This window comes from Poecile atricapillus, chromosome 9 (genome assembly GCF_030490865.1).
Source record: "Poecile atricapillus isolate bPoeAtr1 chromosome 9, bPoeAtr1.hap1, whole genome shotgun sequence".
Classification (NCBI taxonomy): domain Eukaryota; kingdom Metazoa; phylum Chordata; class Aves; order Passeriformes; family Paridae; genus Poecile; species Poecile atricapillus.
The window spans coordinates 1,486,362-1,491,215 of NC_081257.1; the positions used below are offsets into that span (position 1 = coordinate 1,486,362).

Below are 4,854 nucleotides of genomic sequence, written 5' to 3' on the forward strand. Positions count from 1 at the left end.
CTGGCCACCACCAAGGGCAGCTGACCACCAAAACTGGGTGAGGCGCCTTCAGCTGCGCTCACTGCCCACCGCCCTGGATGCTGGAAATATCCCAGGCAGAGCTGCCATTTGTCAGGAAAATTAATGCACAAACACCAGAGGTTTATGTCCAAAACGAAGACAGAGGAGTCCTTTCACTTTATTTGAATAAAGGGAGAGGCCATGGGCCCTAGGGTCTCTCAAATTTTTGGAGGGTGCAGCCTCCTTTTTATCCTAATTTCCCAGCCACATGTCTCTTCTCTCTTTCCCCATTGGCTGAGGTACTTGAGAGCTACAGACTTCCTGGAGTGCCTGGTACCTAAGATTCCACCATAATGCATAAGCCCCCACTTCATTCTTAACTCTTGTGGAATTCATGGTGTTTCCCCAGTGTCCCTTTCGTCCTTTAGTAGAATCCATCCCATTTTTTCTGTTATCTCTCAGTGATAATTTTCATCTTATCAGCAGAACCACAGCTTCTTTGTAAAGACAAACCTGTCATTCCTCCCAGAAACGAAAGCAGAGTGAACCTTTGAGGCCACCTCACTGCTGCCTGCCCCCACCCTTTTATTTGTAATGGATTTAATATTCTGAGTGCCAGTCTTTGCCTGAAAAGGGCCCTCAGCAAGGAGCTGCTGGGCCTCCTGGCTGTGTCCCTTTGTGCTCCCAGTGCTTCTGGTCTGCTTTGGCTGGGAAACTTGTCCATCATGCACTCTGGGGCTGCTTCCTGTCATTCCAATGCACAGCCCTTTCCTGCTGCTTGCCATAGAAATACTCCGATTCTTTTATCAGGTAACTTACATCTTGCAGTTCATGACATTAAATTGTGTTCATCAGACTCTGTCATATCACCAGTTTCTGGAACACATTTTCACGCCTTCCAGCTGTAGCCCAAGGGAAGCTGTTTCTGTCTGGCATCACAGAAGTGGCAGGTTTTTTGCAAAGACAGCCCTTTACAAAGGACTTCTTGCTTGCATTAACATCCAAGGAGCTGCTTTCAAAGACAGACAAAAAATCCACGAGCAAACAGCAAACCAACCAAACAGTATATTATTTTTAACTCTTGCTTTTAGTATTTTCCAAGCTGGCCTCCTTTTTCCAGTGCAGTGTTTTTCCTTTGGACAGAAAAACAGCCTTGCCAGATGATGTGACTTAACAAGGAAAACAGAACTTACACACAGTGGATAGATTAAAGATAAACATGCAGAGCCCCATTATCACAGACATCATCATTTATTTTCTGTTTATTTTTGTGTCAGATTGTTTTCAGAAGGCTGAGAACAGTATCTCAGATCCTGTGGTTAGTTTGGTGCCATAGCCACTTATCTGTCCCTTCTTATTACTTGTCTTTTCTATAGTTCCTCTGCCCATTTGTTGCTCTTGGATCTCTGCCTCCTTCACCTGATTTTGATCTTTTTCTGGATTTGTGGGGCTTTTGGCGTTGGTTCTGTTTTTTTTTTAGTGGTTGTTTTGTTTGTCTCTTTTGTGGGGTCAGAGTTTTGCTTTTGTTCTTTGATTTAGTTTTTTCCCACTTAACAGTTGGAATCAGGTTGTGATTTGTATTGCAAAGTTTTGAAGCACAGGTGTTGCACATAAAGGTCAGTTTTGTTTTTAAAGTCATCTCAGACACAGATCTGCAAACCCCTGTGACCTTGAGGACTGTGTGCTCTCAGACAGCAAATTGTGCATGAATAGGAAACTTGTAGTTCCTGTCTCCATTACACACAGCAAAATGTAAAGGGCTTGGAACAGGACCAATTTATTCTGCTGCCATGCCATAAAAGGGTGTCAGATTTATCAAAGAACTCTCCTCTTCCAGGATGGGCTGTGCAAGGATGATCCCTCAGCTCCTGTGTGGATGTGCTGAGCAGCAGGCCAGACGCACGACTGTCATCCATAGCCAGCCTCTGTCTGCAAAGAGAACAGGGAGCTGCAGCTCTGAGGAGCTCAGGGGTTAGTGAGCAAACAGACCAAATCCCTAATTTCTATCAGTTACTTTACAGGAGTGTTTGTTGCTGTTATAGTTTTAAATTCCAGCCCAGAGCTGGAAAAAAAGACCCCTGGTAGTTTGCATAAGCTATGAAGGGAAGAGATTCTTTTCAACGGGTTCCAGCTCTGCTCATTCTTTGAATTAAAAGCAGAGCAAAACTCTTCTGTTGGTCACATCAAGCCAACATAAGTTTGAACAGTCTGTGAAAGACAGAAGAATGTAAAAAATTATTTCATTTTATAGTACTTACAGTCTTGTAATTCTGCCATGGGATAATAACAAACTATATCAAAGAACTGGAGAAAGAACTGGAAAAGAAGATTTTTTTAAAAAACTTTAAAAGAAGTGAATTAATTTCATACACAGAGCTATGTAGTAAAAATATAGTCATTTAAACTGCTCAAAGCCTAATAAGATAATGGAGCCCTGCGGCCTAGTCACGTGCAGTGCAGCCTCAGCTGCCCCTTGGAGCCCAAAGCTGCCAAGGCTCAGGGCTGGGATGAGCCTTCACCCAAAACTGGCTCCAAGACCGATTGGGAGTCAATCCAGAACAGGGCTCACACAAAGAGCAAAGTCTCAAGGCCAAAGCCAAACCTTCATCAGGTTGGATTGGTTTTAACACTGCACTGTAGGGAATTTTCTTGTCCTGTAACATCACTGTTAGCATGAAACTTTACATGAGCTCTTAAATAACCTCTGTCCTATCATGAAATGAATGTCAAGTATTGTGAACTTGCTTTGCCTCTGCCTGCTGCTCATGGAGCTGCTCTTGGCCAGGCAGCCTCAGTGGCAGCCAACACTGGCTGCAGCCCCAGCGGGCTCCCCAGGACAAGGCCCAGCAATCAGGAGGCCAATGAAAGGCCTGGGCAGCAGCAGAACTCTCAGCAGAGTTATTTGGGCAACCAAGGACTAGCCACAAGTGCACAGCAGCATGCCTACGAATCAGGCTACCAGTGTTATGAGCAGAGTTTTAAGAAAACTGTGGAGAAAAATCAACAAATTACCGTCTGATCTTGTAGACTTCCTGGATCCCAAAATAGCAGAATATCAGGACAAGGGGCACAGTGAACAGTGTCACTACTGTGCCTATCATGCAGGACCTGCGGACATCCTGGGGGCAGACAATTCTTGGCAGGCGCACGGGATCCTCAACATAGACTCCAGTTTCTGTGATAACATCTACAGAAGCAATGGGCAGTGTGAGCCCATGCTGTGCTCCACTGCTGAGCTGGCAGCACGCTGGATACGGCCAGGACGTTCTCTGTTTGCCCCAGAGCTGGGGCCTGCAGGCACCTTGCTGCCCCTTGGCACAGGCTGTGCCACCCAACAAAGCCCAGAAGGCCGGGAGCAGAGCCCAGGGACAGCGCAGCTGCTTGAGCAGTGGCTCCTTCCAGGGACTCGAGTCAAAGCCATCCCTGAGCAGCCACAGCCACCCCTGACTCTCCCTGCCCTGTGACAGCTCCCCCAGCACAAGGGGACAGAGCCAGGCCCTGTCAGGACACACTGGAGCTCTGGCCTCCCTCTCTGCCCTTTCCCCACCGTGGTCACCCCTTGCAGCCACTCCCAGGTTTCGGGATGTGTCTCACACGGAGGGACCCCAAGCAGGACTGCTCAGCCTGGCTGAGACTGGCACAGCAATCACCTTCTGTGGCACTGTCTGGTATGTCCTCCATTCGTGTAGCGGGATCTGGCATGAAGCCATTGCATTTTCCAGAAAGTTCTGCCTTCTGCAAAGAATTTTGTTCCATCTCTGGAGAAAGGAAGAGGCACAGCTGAATCAGATTGAATTACTGCCCATCGGGGAGGTGGCTTCTTCAGGAAGTAATACTTGTCAAAGACATATCCATGTCTTTGTCATGATTTCCAGATCAGGAAAATTCCAAGGCTCTTCAGGCTTACACAAGACTCTCCCTTCTCCTAAAACTGTCCTTTCTGATCTACCCCGAGACCAGGAAATTGCAGGGGATTTCAGGGTGTGCATGGCCTGTGCTGCAGTTTGGGCTCCCTGTCAGCTGATGCCAAATGCCTTCCTGCAGAGGCTGGGGAGAAGCTGCAGCCAGGCCAGGCTGGGAAACAGCCCTGCAGGCCGTGAAAGCAGCAGCAGGGCAGCGAGGCTGCCATGGATCCCTTCCTGCTGTGCCGGGCACGGCGTGTCCCGATGTGCAGAGAAAGTCCCCGGCTGCTGAGTCCCAGGAGAAAGCTGAGGGACATGGACCCACCTTGTGCTCCCTGCTGCATTTCCTTCAGCATTTGCTGCATGGTATTGGATGGTTCATGAGGTTTCTTGTGTCCTGTAGCTGTGTTCTTTTTTGCTAGGGAACCTTAGAGGAAAATATTTCCATTTCCCAGGAGTGGATCCCACAAAACCATTGCTCAGCCTGTGGGGTCAGCAGGGACACACTACTCACCCCTGTGATGGGAGCTGGGCTTGTCTGCAGCATCCAGAAAAGGAGCTGGGAAAGTCCTGACTGCACACACACTGTTGAGGGTTAGGTGTTCTTTTTGTTGTTGTTGTTGTTGTTCTGGCCTGCCCATGGAATTTTTACCCATTAGCTGTGGAGACAACCTAACTGTGGGTATTTAGTGGGTGATTGATAAAGGACAAAGAGTGGTCGGGCCCACGGGGGGAAGGGGGGGAAAAGACATTCGTTTGCTGGGTCGCGGAGCTGCTGCGGTGGAAAGAAGGGAATTTCGCCATCACCCAGACGGAGCTGCTGCTTCTTCTCCTTCTTCCCTCTTCGTTGGTTGGCCTCGCACCCCCTGTCCTGCCAGGACATGTGGCAGTGCCAGGCACCGCCGCGGAGCTGCTGATCCACCTCATCCACCGGCCCAGGATCTCAGCTCGT

At 48.7% G+C, this 4,854-nt stretch overlaps 1 long non-coding RNA gene across 1 annotated transcript; it reads right to left on the reverse strand.

Annotated features, from left to right (window-relative positions):
• Window positions 1-1,794: 1,794 nt before the first annotated feature.
• LOC131582285 (uncharacterized) lies at window positions 1,795-3,778 on the reverse strand. Its single transcript, XR_009278305.1, has 4 exons — window positions 3,651-3,778; window positions 3,013-3,187; window positions 2,259-2,316; window positions 1,795-1,929 (listed from the first exon to the last, which is right to left on the reverse strand). It is a non-coding gene; the product is annotated as an uncharacterized LOC131582285 (long non-coding RNA).
• Window positions 3,779-4,854: the final 1,076 nt, after the last annotated feature.